The sequence below is a fragment of the Scylla paramamosain genome, chromosome 4 (assembly GCF_035594125.1).
Source record: "Scylla paramamosain isolate STU-SP2022 chromosome 4, ASM3559412v1, whole genome shotgun sequence".
NCBI classification, from domain to species: domain Eukaryota; kingdom Metazoa; phylum Arthropoda; class Malacostraca; order Decapoda; family Portunidae; genus Scylla; species Scylla paramamosain.
Genome location: NC_087154.1, coordinates 22,982,027 through 22,995,506, shown reverse-complemented (window position 1 = coordinate 22,995,506; position 13,480 = coordinate 22,982,027). Strand labels below are relative to the sequence as shown.

The window sequence follows — 13,480 nt, the reverse complement described above, 5'->3', positions numbered from 1 at the left end:
ATTATTATTATTATTATTATTATTATTACTAATGGTAGTAGTTAGTAGTAGTAGTAGTAGTAGTAGCAGCAGCAGCAGCAGCAGCAGCAGCAGCAGCAGCAGCAGCAACAGTAGTAGTAGTAGTAGTAGTAGTAGTAGTAGTAGTAGTAGTAGTAGAAGTAGTAGCAGCAGCAGCAGTAGCAGTAGTAGTAGTAGTAGTAGTAGTAGTAGTAGTAATAGTAGCAGTAGTAGTAGTAACATGAGTAGTAATAGCAACACCGACAGCAGCTGAGATTAGTACAAACACTTATGTAAATGAAGATAAAAAAAAAATGCACTTCTGTTAACATCTTGAAAAGTGCGTGAGGAAGTGCGCGCGACATACGGCAACGATGACATGGGAAACAATGTCTTATAATTAAAACATCTTCCTTTACTATTAACGCTTAAAATTTCCCAGTTACCCACGCGTGTCAGCATACTGCATATTGAATTAAGAAATATATGTAATGAGACGAGACTTTACTGAATATATATATATATATATATATATATATATATATATATATATATATATATATATATATATATATATATATATATATATATATATATATATATATATATATATAACTAACGCTAACAATTCTAATGAGCTTTTCCAACAAGAAGCGTACTTTCTTCCATTGTTTCGTTTTCTTATAATTACGCCTCGTATCTTAAATATAATCAGCACCTTCCCTCCTCCTTTTGTCAGTAACAAATTAACTTCTCACATGTGCTTTCTACAGTGGCATAGTGAGCACGAAAGTAGTCTTAGCAAAAGAAGAGAGAGAGAGAGAGAGAGAGAGAGAGAGAGAGAGAGAGAGAGAGAGAGAGAGAGAGAGAGAGAGAGAGAGAGAGAGAGAGAGAGAGAGAGAGAGAGAGAGAGAGAGCTCTCCCAGACATTTAGACAAACATAACTTGATAAATCAGTTACAGCATGGCTTCACGAAGGGGAAGTCTTGCCTGACAAACTTGTTAAGTTTTTACAGTAAAGTGTACGAGGCAGTAGATAATGGTGATAGTTATGATATCTTATATCTGGACTTTAGTAAAGCATTTGACAAGGTACCCTATCAAAGGTTTCTGAGAAAGGTTAGGACACACGGGATAGATGGGAAGGTGTTAGGCTGGATAGGGTCGTGGCTTAGTGACAGGCGACAAAGAGTTGTAATAAACGGGTCCAAATCCGACTAGGGTCATGTAATTAGTGCGGTGCTACAGGGATCAGTATTAGGGCCATTGTTATTTCTAATATATATCAATGACTTGGATAGTGGAATTAGTAGTGAAGTTGATAGATTTGTGGATGACACAAAGATAGGTAGATTAATTAGGTCAGAATCGGATGCCATCGCCTTGCATGCAGATTTATAGGATGAATGAATGGACGGACAGATGGCAAATGCAATTTAATATCAATAAATGCAAAGTACTTAGCGTAGGTAGAGGAAACCCACACAATAGGTACACATTAAACAACCAAACTCCGGTAGGTACAAGGTACGAGAAAGATTTAGGAGTTATAGTTAGATCTGAACTCCGTCTAGGAAAACAATGCATAGAGGCCAGAAACAGAGCAAATAGGGTACTAGGATTAATTTTTTGGAGTGTTAAAAGTAGAAGGCCGGAAGTAATATTAAAGTTATACTTGGCGCTGGTCAGACCTCATCTAGACTACGCTGTGCAGTTCTGGTCCCCGCATTACAGGAAAAAAATATAGTTCTACTAGAATCAGTACAGAAGAGAATGACTAAAAGGATACAGGGGATGAGGAGTATTCCTTACGAGGCGAGATTGAAGTTGTTAAATTTACATTCTTTAGAGAGACAGGTTAAGAGGGGACCTGATAGAGGTCTTTAAGGGTTATAACAAGGGGGATGTAAGCAAAATTCTTAGGATCAGCAACCAGGGTAGAACAAGAAATAACGGGTTCAAGCTTGAAAAATTTAAGTTTAGGAAGGAGATAGGAAAAAAAAAAAAAAAAATGGTTCTCAAATAGAGTGGTAGATGAGTGGAACGGATTCATGTTGTAATCATGTTGTTAGTGCTAGGACATTAGAGAGCTTTAAGAGAAGATTAGACAGGTTTATGGATGGGGATAATTGATGGAAATAGGTAGGTATATTTCATACAGGGACTGCCACGTGTAAGCCTGGTGGCTTCTTGCAGCTTCCCTTATTTCTTATGTTCAGACACCTGTGAAAACCTGCACGTAGTCGGGATTCCCCGCCGGTCAGTAAGATGAATGGGTGTGGGTGGGTCAGGTGCCACTGTAGGCCTACACCACATATACCTGGTCACTGCTAGGACACAGTGGCGCCAGAACCTTAATACGGATAAACTAGCTTTATGCATTAATCTTAAAAATTGACAAAGCTTTGTAATAACGTGGTAGCGAACAACATATAGATGAAAATTAAGTAGCCGGCAGTCAGTGATTTCATCTACAAACGAGGAGCGGTTTACGCAGCAATAAAGGAATACAGCTGATCACCATACTTTTTATAGATTACATCGGTGAACAATCTTGCGTTTTTACTTTCCAGCTACGTGGTCATGTCTGCACTGCACAGAGTGAGGTTCGGCCGTGAGCGAGTCAGTTGCCACACCCACACATTCTCTCCCGCGCCGCACCCTCCTCATGCTGCTCATGCTATGTCTCCAGGGATTTCTTGGTGGCACAAAGCCGAACGCCTGGGAAAAAAAACACGATACTTCCAAGTTTTCAGGCTGTGATCGACTCACGGTAGCTGGACGGAGCAGGGAAATCAAATACACACACACACACACACACACACACACACGAAGTGTTCTCTATGAAAAATAATAAATAAACAAGGAAAAAAATGAAAATAAGTAAACTGGTTATAGCAAATGAATAAATGAAAAGAAAATAAATAAAAAGCAATCCTTGTTTTCGCCCGGGATCGAACCGGGGACCTTGCGCGTGTGAGGCGCACGTGATAACCACTACACTACGAAAACTTCGGTTATCTAGAACTCAGAGCATTAACACACACACACACACACACACACACACACACACACACACACACACACACACACACACACACACACACACACACACACACACACACACACACACACACACACACACACACACACACACACACACACACACACACACACACACAAAAGCCTGAGTTTGAATCCCGGGTGCACCAAGGCAGATGGGCGAGCCTCTTAAAATGTGTAGCCTCTATTTACCTAGCAGCAAGTAGGTAAGGGATGTAACGTGAGGCGTTGTGACCTCGCTGTCCCGGTGTGTGGTGTTTAAGTGGTCTCAGTCTTACCCAAAGATCGGTCACTATGAGCTCTGAGCTCTTTTCGTACGGGAACGGCTGGTTGGGTGACAAGCAGACGACCCTAGGTGAATCACACACACACACACACACACACACACACTAATTGAGAAACACGTTATTCGTAATAATAATAAAAATGATAATGATAATAATAAACGAGGGGGTGGGAATGGTAGGCGTTGAGTAGTCAAGTCGGTGGCTGGAGGGTCTGGGCTCAGTAGGAGGAGGGGGGTTAGAGCGTCTGTAGGCTTAACACGGCCTTCATGGATGAAAGAGGTAATGAGAACATTATTCGGGATAATTGAAGAGGCGGGTGTGAGATGCTGATGTATGGCCATATAAGGGTGGGAAGGGAGCGATAAAGGTGGGAGTGGAGGAAGGGATAGGAGAGAGGTAGATAGAAAGACAGACGGAGGGAGGCAGAGTGATAGGGGTAGATCAGATGGAAGAAGGAAGAGTGAGGAGGGTGTGGGGGGGGGGGTGATAAAGGGAGCGAAGTAGATAGAATAAAAGGGAGGGAGGCACGACACACAGAGAAATGATTGGCAATGGTGAGAGTAAAACGATAAGGACACACACACACATACAGACACACACAGAGAGTAAAGAAAAAAATCGTAGCAAGGAAAAAAGTATCTTAATCTCGAGTATTTTTTTCCGCTTATAATTACATATACGTTGATGCAAAACATCAACTGTTGTTATGATAATATTTCATGTAGTATACGCATACGTAAGTCAGTTTTGAACTAAATATTATTACTGCCTTCGCTTCGCTTGTGATTATCCTGGAATTGCATTAAATATAGTCTGGGATATGCAGTGACTTAAGAGTCTCCCATAAATTCAGTTACGAACAGTTTTCACAGGCTGGTACAAACATTAGTTACCTCACACACTTTGGACTTTGCGATTATCAGGAGTGAAAACATCAACAAGCGACTTTGTGCAGTCAATGATCCTCCAAAAAATATTAACAGCTATTTAGAAAAGCTTATCAGGCATAGGCTACAATGGCGTTATATTTTGACACACCAGGATAAGTGTGTGATGGTCATGATAGGGCAAGTCTGAGTATCCCTTGGGCAGTTTATGTGCAGTGTTGAGAACTGAGGCTGTGTTATGGCGGCAACTTAATAATTCGATTACAAAAGCCGCATCAAATTTCGCTTTAAAATTCAAACAAGCAGAAAAAATATAGTTTCTCGATGTAATAGATTTAGTCTCAAAATACAACAAAGACATCAATGGTAAGCAAAACCTATGATGTATGCTGAGAGAAATCGTGTTGCATCATGACTAGCTCAACCCATTCCCAACACCTGCAAAAACTGGTTTCAGTCAGCATCGGGGCGCTGGCGACACGAGTGAGAAACTTTTTTTTTTTTTCATCTTTTCGTAAAAATCTAGTTATTTTTACTCTACTTGTTTAAGGAGACTGCTTAGACACCTTAGGTTGTCTGTCATGGAGAGAGAGAGAGAGAGAGAGAGAGAGAGAGAGAGAGAGAGAGAGAGAGAGAGAGAGAGAGAGAGAGAGAGAGAGAGAGGGCGGGATACAGAAGGAGAATCGACAGATGAGCTGACTCACTCACTAATCTATTTACAGTGAGAGAAGGTTCCGGAGTCGTTATCCTCGCGACAAAAGAAACGAGAGGCACCTTGAGAGGCGAGACCGTAACTTACGCCTTGTTACCCACTGGAGGGAGCGAGAGGGAGGGAGGGATTGATGGGAGAACTGGAGATGAGAGGAAAGGTTACGAAAAGGGAGCGAGGAGGTGGTCGTATTTTATGGGATAAAGAACTCTTCACTTACTACAAGGATGGAGGAGGAGGAGGAGGAGGAGGAGGAGGAGGAGGAGGAATGTGAAGAGTGGGTGATGATGATAGATACGAATTGGGAAAAACTATGCACGAAACTTTTGGTAGAATAATTCCAGCCAATCAAATAAAAAGATTTAAGAAGAAAAAAAAAGAGGAAATAGACATAAAAAGATAACTGGAGCTGAGGGAAACCAGTAAACACATGCAGTGTTATCACATGCATGAAGAAATGAGAAATATGAGAAGAGAAAAGTGGAGTTGCAAGGCAAATCAGAGTAAACACACTTTAGTTGCTGTATAATGCGTATCGGATAAGGAGAAAGACAAGGCTGGTAATGTTAATGCAGAGGATAAGGGAGAAGAAAGAGGTCTACCACACTTGTTGACTTATGCGGAAAACATTTACTTTATCATTTAAGAATTGTTGACAACAGCCTGCAACTTTTTAGTTAATATTACTAATTTAAACTGAGCTTTTCTCGCCGCTGGGAGTTTACAGAATCTCTCTTTTCATCGTGTCTAATAATTATTACTTATGACCACTCACACACACACACCCACCCACACACACACACACACACACACACACATACAAGGCAAAAACAATGAATTTGAAGCAGGAGTGAGGATGCCGTCACCACAGAGCTGTTGCAGCACCGCCATCACCACCTGGCCCTCCAGCGCGGTCGCCACTGACAGCTGAGGCTGGCCAGCGACACAGGTGGCTCCGTACGTTTACATCCCCAGGGAATACTGTTCTGAGACACCTGGCTAAGAAAGTCTGTCCATCTGTGAGTTATAAAAATGTATTTTCGTTGGTCAATGTATCTATTATGATCTCTGTCGCTGTCTTAGTCTCTGTCTCTCTTAGTTCTACTTTTGTGCATTTAGGGAGCAACACAACCCATCTGGCAGAAGACAAGCCAGATCCCGCCACTCAGTTTTTCAGTTCACGAACTGTAGTAAGTTTACAAGGCAACTTCGTAATTTAAAAACAGCATTTACCTTTTATAGGGAGCGCAGTACTTTTTTCTTTCTTTCTAAAAAAAAAAAAAGTAGAATTAGAAAGCAAGGAAAAAAAAAAAAAACATAAAAAAGGTAATTAAGTATTTGGAATATATCATTACTGTTATCTTCCTACTATCTTACGTAAGGAAATGCACATTGATGATACTTTACATGTGCGAAACAACCGCCAGGACATAACAGAAAGAAAATAGCCTGACATTTGCTTACTACTTTAATCAAAGTTAGGCTCTTGTAAGCAACAACAACAACAATTTTTTCTGCTGATAATACAGCATTAAGCCAAAAGCAGTGATGAATTGGGAATAAAACGTAAAATGCCCATCATGGTAGTCGCCCATATATTTCTCCTCTAACTTGACCGGTCTTTGTGTAGCGAGTATTGTAACAGAACCTCGAGTCAAGAATACAACTGGCTCCACATTCCTTCCTCTGTGCGAAAGAAGGACATATTCACCAACAAGTAATTAAGAGGTTTAGAGGTTCACTAACACATCCTATAAACAGGTACAGTAAGGTATTCTATAAAGGGAGAGAGAAAAAAAAAAACGCAGTGAGACGAATTATTATCGTTTTAAATTCTAATGCATTGTTACACACACACACACACACACACACACACACACACTCTCTCTCTCTCTCTCTCTCTCTCTCTCTCTCTCTCTCTCTCTCTCTCTCTCTCTCTCTCTCTCTCTCTCTCTCTCTTACTGGATTGTTGCAAAGGTCGTGATGCCATAAAGATTTCATGATAATAAATGCGAAGACCCGTTGTGAGGAGGTAATGCAAGTGATTAATTTGAACCACGCATATACACTTAGTAAGATCTCCAAGGAATCCCAATTTTTTTTTTTATATCTTTTTTCTGGGCTGTACTCTTCACCGTTTCAACGATTTATCCTGGCTACTACTTTTAAGAGGCTCTAGTCTAGCGGATGTTACTGGGGGTTCTCAAGGGTGTTTCTGTGATTCTACGTATTACTCATGCGAACCCAGCCAGTCATCTCTGTGGCCTTCGAAAATAATCATGATGCCAGAGGAAGTAGTCTAAGCACAGAGCCCCATGTCCTACGTAATGTTTGGATATTCATGACAGTAAGCGTTTTAAGGTAAGTACTTACAACAATGAAATGCAGCAAGTAACCCAATATACTTTTAAACTTATCTGTACTGTGTAATCTAACCTAGTAATCGTGCCTTATAAGCAAGATGCAGAATTATGATTATTCTTTGCATGTTTAGCTGGTAGTAGTAGTAGTAGTAGTAGTAGTAGTAGTAGTAGTAGTAGTAGTAGGAGGAGGAGGAGGAGGAGGAGGAGGAGGAGGAAAACAGACGGATGGAGCTTGTTTATCCGTGTAACAAGCAGGTGGCGGCAGAAAGCAGATTGAAGACAGTGAGTGATGTGGGGAGGGGGAGAAGCGGGGCACTGAAGCACAATGAAACAGGCAGGGAGGCAGGTGGGTGTGAGAGTGAGGGTAATTAAAGTAATGCGTGAATCAATTAGTCGAGGTTAATGTAGTGAGGAATGTGTGCGTTATGAAGGAACATTTTTATACCTTAGGAAATAGTGAAGCCAAGTTTTTACAGTCCAAGTACAAGCAAGATATAATTTGATGAGAATACAAGAACAAGTAAACTAATAATAATGATGATAATAAATAAGTAAAGAAATACAATAAATAAATAAATAAATAAGTAAAGAAATACAATAAATAAATAAATAAATAAATAAGTAAAGAAATACAATAAATAAATAAATAAATAAGTAAAGAAATACAATAAATAAATAAATAAATAATTAAAGAAATACAATAAATAAATAAATAAATAAGTAAAGAAATAAAAAACAAGTCTACCAACATCAATGATTAAAATACAACAGTACAATACGACATTATACAGTATACCAAAACAAACACAATTATGCTAAAAAAAAACAAAAAAAAAAAACAGAGATCACATGAAGATCGGCCACTTCACTTCCATAGTGTTGGGACGGGCCAGGATAGGTTAGATAGGTTACTTGCCTTTCTCCATCAACCTATTCATTTATCCATCTACAGGCACCGTCGTGTTCGCAAGTCGAGTAACATAATTCACTTCAACTGTTTTCAGCGTTTCCCCCTCCCCCTTCTTAATCTGAAGCCCTGTGACCTATTGCAAATCTATTACGTGTCAGGCTTTGTAACGAGACATCCAGCAGATCACAAAAGAGTAGGAAACAATAAACACAGTAGAAGCGAATAAAGAAGCTTGATTAACGCAGAGTATAAAGCTTAACCTGAATTCACACTGCGTCCTGATGATGATGATGATGATAGCGAAAATAACAAGATAGAGAAAACAAGATAGAGAAAAGATAGAGAAAATAACAAAACACAGGAGAAGCGAACAAAGAAGCTTAACCTGATCCAGAATTCACACTGCGTCCTGATGCTTCCTTCCCTACTCCACCTGTGTATATAACTCTGCTCCCTCCGCCTCCCTAATTACAGGTATGGCGGGAAGGGGGAGGGGGAGAGAGAGGGGAGTGAGGGAAGGCCGTCAGGTGCTACTCGTCGGCCATCTTCCAGGAGACTTGGGTTAATAAAGACACACTTCCGGTCCTCCCGCGTGGTCGTGAAGCAACAGGTGGAAGCCGAACACACTCTCTCTCTCTCTCTCTCTCTCTCTCTCTCTCTCTCTCTCTCTCTCCTCTCTCTCTCTCTCTCTCTCTCTCTCTCTCTCTCTCAATCTGTGTGTGTGTGTGTGTGTGTGTGTGTGTGTGTGTGTGTGTGTGTGTGTGTGTGTGTGTGTGTGTGTGTGTGTGTGTGTGTGTGTGTGTGTGTGTGTGTGTGTGTGTGTGTGTGTGTGTGTGTGTGTGTGTGTGTGTGTGTGTGTGTGTGTATCAGTAGATCAGTCGATATGTTTGTATATTATGTCTGTCTCTCTGTCCATCTGTCTAGTTGTCTGTTTGTCGGTCTGCTTCACACACACACACACACACACACACACACACACACACACACACACACACACACACACACACACACACACACCGCGAGATGAGTGTGTTTGTCGTGGTGTGTTGGTTCACCTGCCTCCAGGCTTTCGTCAAATTACTGGGTAAAGCATCGTGAGTGTTCGCCCAGCAGTGGTGACTGTGGCCGGTAATGGTTGTGGTTGTATAGTAGTAGTAGTAGTAGTAGTGGTGGTGCTGATGGTGGTGCTGATGGTGGTGATGATGGTGGTGGTAAAAGAACAAGAAGAAAAGAAGAAAACAAAAATAAGAACAAGAACAAGGAGGGAAAAGAGCAAGATCAAGAAGCAGGAGCAGCAACAGTAGTAGTAGTAGTAGTAGTAGTAGTAGTAGTAGTAGTAGTAGTAGTAGTAGTAGTAGTAGTAGTAGCAGTAGTGGTATAGTAGTGCTATCATTATCATCATCACCACCATCACCACCCAAGTATAGAAGTAGCAGAGTTCGGTGTGTGTGTGTGTGTGTGTGTGTGTGTGTGTGTGTGTGTGTGTGTGTGTGTGTGTGTGTGTGTGTGAAGGACGCAGGAGTAGCCAGATTGGAGATGAAAGGGCTTGGGGAACAGGTAATCACTCCAGCAAAGCCAGGTAGCCTCATTAGACACACCTGAACACTAGAAAATCAGGGTCGTCGGCTCGTGTGGTCTGTAGGGGCGAGGCATACAAGAGCGGAGCGACGGAGGGAGGGATGGGGAAGGAAATAGTCCGCAGGTAGATAGGTGTAATTAAAGACTTATGTGTACAGGTGTACGTGGGAACGATGCTTCTTGCCGCTGCTCCATCTAATAGAATTGCTCCACATGCGTGTGACGGTTTTTTCTGTATCAACAAACATGAAAAGAAGACAAAAACTAAAACGAACAACAACAATAACAACAACAGCAACAACAACAACAACAACAACAACAACAACAACAACAACAACAACAACAACAACAATAATAACAACATTACTACTACTACTACAATACTACTACTACTACTACTACTACTTATAATAATAACAACAACAACAACAACAACAGCAATAACCCCAAGAGGAGGAGGATAAATAAATATAAAAAGAATACAAAAGAACATTAATAAGAATACAAAAATACATAATGTTCGGAAAACCAACAAGTAGAGAAACACAATATAACTTATAAATCCACAAATAAACAAACCCCACGTGGTAAAATAAACAAGCTTCTCACAGACATAAAAAAAAAAAAAAAGTTCACGGTCCGTGTTTATGTTTCTTGAAGATCCATGTAATCTCCACCCCCCCCCTCTCTCTCTCTCTCTCCTCTCTCTCTCTCTCTCTCTCTCTCTCTCTCTCTCTCTCTCTCTCTTCTCCTCTCTCTCTCCTCTCTCTCTCTCTCTCCTTATCGTATATGACATCTAAGCTCTTCTATCTCTCTTTTTTATTTCTTTTCTTTTCTTCCTCCTCCTCCTCCCTTCTCATTATGATGTATTTCAGAAAATGTCTTTGTATTCCTTATCCTATTCACTAAAATTTACATTCCTTTTTTCTTGTTTTCCTTTCCTTTTCTCTCCATTTTCTTCTTCTTACTTCTTCGTCAGTAATTCTGTGCATCTACCTATCTATACAGTATTCTTGTTGGTAGATATTTACCAGTCTTTCTGTTTATCTTCGTATACTTTTCTAGTGTCAATATGTCTACTTACCAATTAATCTTTCTATATCTATCAAATCATTCATCCATCTATCTACATATCTAACTATCTATCCGTATAAAGAGAGAGAGAGAGAGAGAGAGAGAGAGAGAGAGAGAGAGAGAGAGAGAGAGAGAGAGAGAGAGAGAGAGAGAGAGAGAGAGAGTTGGAGGTTACGGAGAGTAAAATGAGAGGCAACCCAAGGATTTAAACTCTATTAGGGAGGTAACCAGAGCAAAGGAGGAAAAGGAGAGGGAAACGAAGGGAGGGAGAGAGGGGGAGAAAAGGGAGAGGGAAAGGGGAGGCAGGGATGGAGAGGTAAGAGACAGTAAACAAAGACAGATATATGGAGAGAGAGAGAGAGAGAGAGAGAGAGAGAGAGAGAGAGAGAGAGAGAGAGAGAGAGAGAGAGAGAGAGAGAGAGAGAGATGGGAAATCTATTGTCAAATGTTAAACCCTCCTCTCCTCCTCCTCCTCCTCCCCTCTTACCCTCCATTCCTCTTCTCCTTCCCTCCCTATCCCCCTCTAAATTGACACTTGTTATCCTCTTACTCCCCTCCCTCCCTCTCTCGCTCCCAGGTTTCCAGTTCCTTGTCTCTGAATACCTCAAAACATTACCTCACAATGCCACTCAGTACACGCGGTAACTCCTCCCAGCCCTGCTCCCGAGACCTCCCACCAGATGATAAAGACACGGGGAAGTGAACTGAACGGAAAGAGAAGCGAGTGAGGTAAATTTTCAGATCAAGGAAGGAAAATCTTACGAGTTATTGAAATGAACATTATTGCATTTATTTATTTATTTATTTATATTTTTTAGTGATGGGAATGAATAGACGGGAGATGGAGCGCACTAAACTGGCAAGATATTGTACGGAATGTAGGACAAATTACTTCGTGAGGGAAATGCGAAGATAGAAGAAAGGAAGGAAGGAATGGGGGGGAGTGAATTAGGTAGCATGAAGGTAAGGGAAGAAGCTGATAACGAAAAAGAAGGAAAGAAAGAAAGAAAGAAAGAAAGTAAGGAAGGAAGGAGAGAAGAAAGCACACACACACACACACAAACAGAGAGAGAGAGAGAGAGAGAGAGAGAGAGAGAGAGAGAGAGAGAGAGAGAGAGAGAGAGAGAGAGAATTTTGCCAGTTAAGGAAGGAAGAAAAATAAGGAAGAAAATAAGAAAAAGAAAAAGGAAAAATAATGAGAGAAAGAAGGAACGAGAAGATAAAAAGAAATTGTGGAAGGAAAGCAAGGAAAGAACAAACGAAAGAAAAAAATATATAAACAAAAGTATGAAAGAAAGATAAAGCAAAAAAAGAAGAGGAAATTAAGGAAAGTAAGGAAAATAAAAAAAAAAAAAAAGTAGAAAACAAATGAAAGATGGAAGGAAGGAAAATAAGAAACGAGGGCAAAGGAGAGAAGGAAAGAAAAAAATATAAAAATGAAACGAAAGAAAGAAAAAGAGAAGGAAGGAAGCAAAAATAAAGAGAAAGGGAAAAGAAAGGAAGGAAAGTAAAGGATAAAGAAAAAAACGAAACAAAGAAGGGAAGGAAAAAAAAAGAAAGGAAGGCAAAGGAAACAAAAGGAAAAGAAAAAAACAAAGAAAGATAAAAAGAAAATAAACAAAGAAACAAAGAGAAAGAAGAAGGAAGAAAAGAAGGAAGAAAGAAAGCAAAAGTAAAAAAAATATAAGGCAAAAAGCAAAACCAAGAAAGGAAGGAAAATAAAGAAAGAGATGCAAAGGAAAGAAAATAAGAAAAAGGAAAAGAAAAAAATAAAGAATGAAAAAAGAAAGAAAGAAACAAGGGAGAAAATAAAGAAGGAAGGAAGGAAGGAAGGAAGGAAGGAACAATGGAAGAAAGTAAACCGTGACAGGATAAGACAGACAGACAGGTGCTTCATCTCAAGTTGTCACCTCGTGTGGTGGTGGTGGATTAGCCGTCTCGTATTTGTGTGCTTGACCATGAGGGAACAGTGCTAATGTCCACCCCCTCACCTTCCCTCCTGATCCACCACCTACCCTACTACCCACTACTCCCCCCTCCCCTCTTATAAGCCACTGGTCCCTCCCTACACTTCCTCCGGCAGTGTCATGTCAGATTTCTCAACGGATCATGACCCTCTGGTTTACTTTCACTCCTACAGGAAAAAGAGTGAAGGTAAATGCATAAGTAAGTAGACAGGTAGGTAGGTAGGTAGGTAGGTAGGTAGGTAAGTAAGTAGGGAAGTAAGTAAATACAATATTCGTACCAAAAAGAGCCGGATATGTAACCTTCCAAATCATAAAGGAAGGGAAAAAAAAATAATTAGAAAAAAATCAGTCAACTTACAGAAAAAAAAAACTGAAAAAGGAAAGGAAGAAAGAAGAGGAGGAAGAGGAGGAGGAGGAACAAGAGCACCACCAACAACAATACGAAAACAAATAAAACCAGGAAAAAAAAGGTAGACAGACAGATGAACAGACAGACATACACTCAGACAAACAGATAAACAGGCAAACAGACAAGACATCTTCCTCTACCTTTACAACCTTCATGTGACACAAGGCAACAACGAACCCACCAACGAAAGAAAGAACAGAACACAGGTATGGCAACACTGCAGGCATTTGATCTCC

The 13,480-nt window shown here is 40.4% G+C and overlaps 1 non-coding gene across 1 annotated transcript; it reads right to left on the bottom strand.

Annotated features, from left to right (window-relative positions):
• Positions 1-2,936: 2,936 nt before the first annotated feature.
• On the bottom strand, positions 2,937-3,009 carry Trnav-cac (transfer RNA valine (anticodon CAC)). Its single transcript has one exon. It is a non-coding gene; the product is annotated as a tRNA-Val (tRNA).
• Between the last annotated feature and the right edge of the window lie 10,471 nt (positions 3,010-13,480).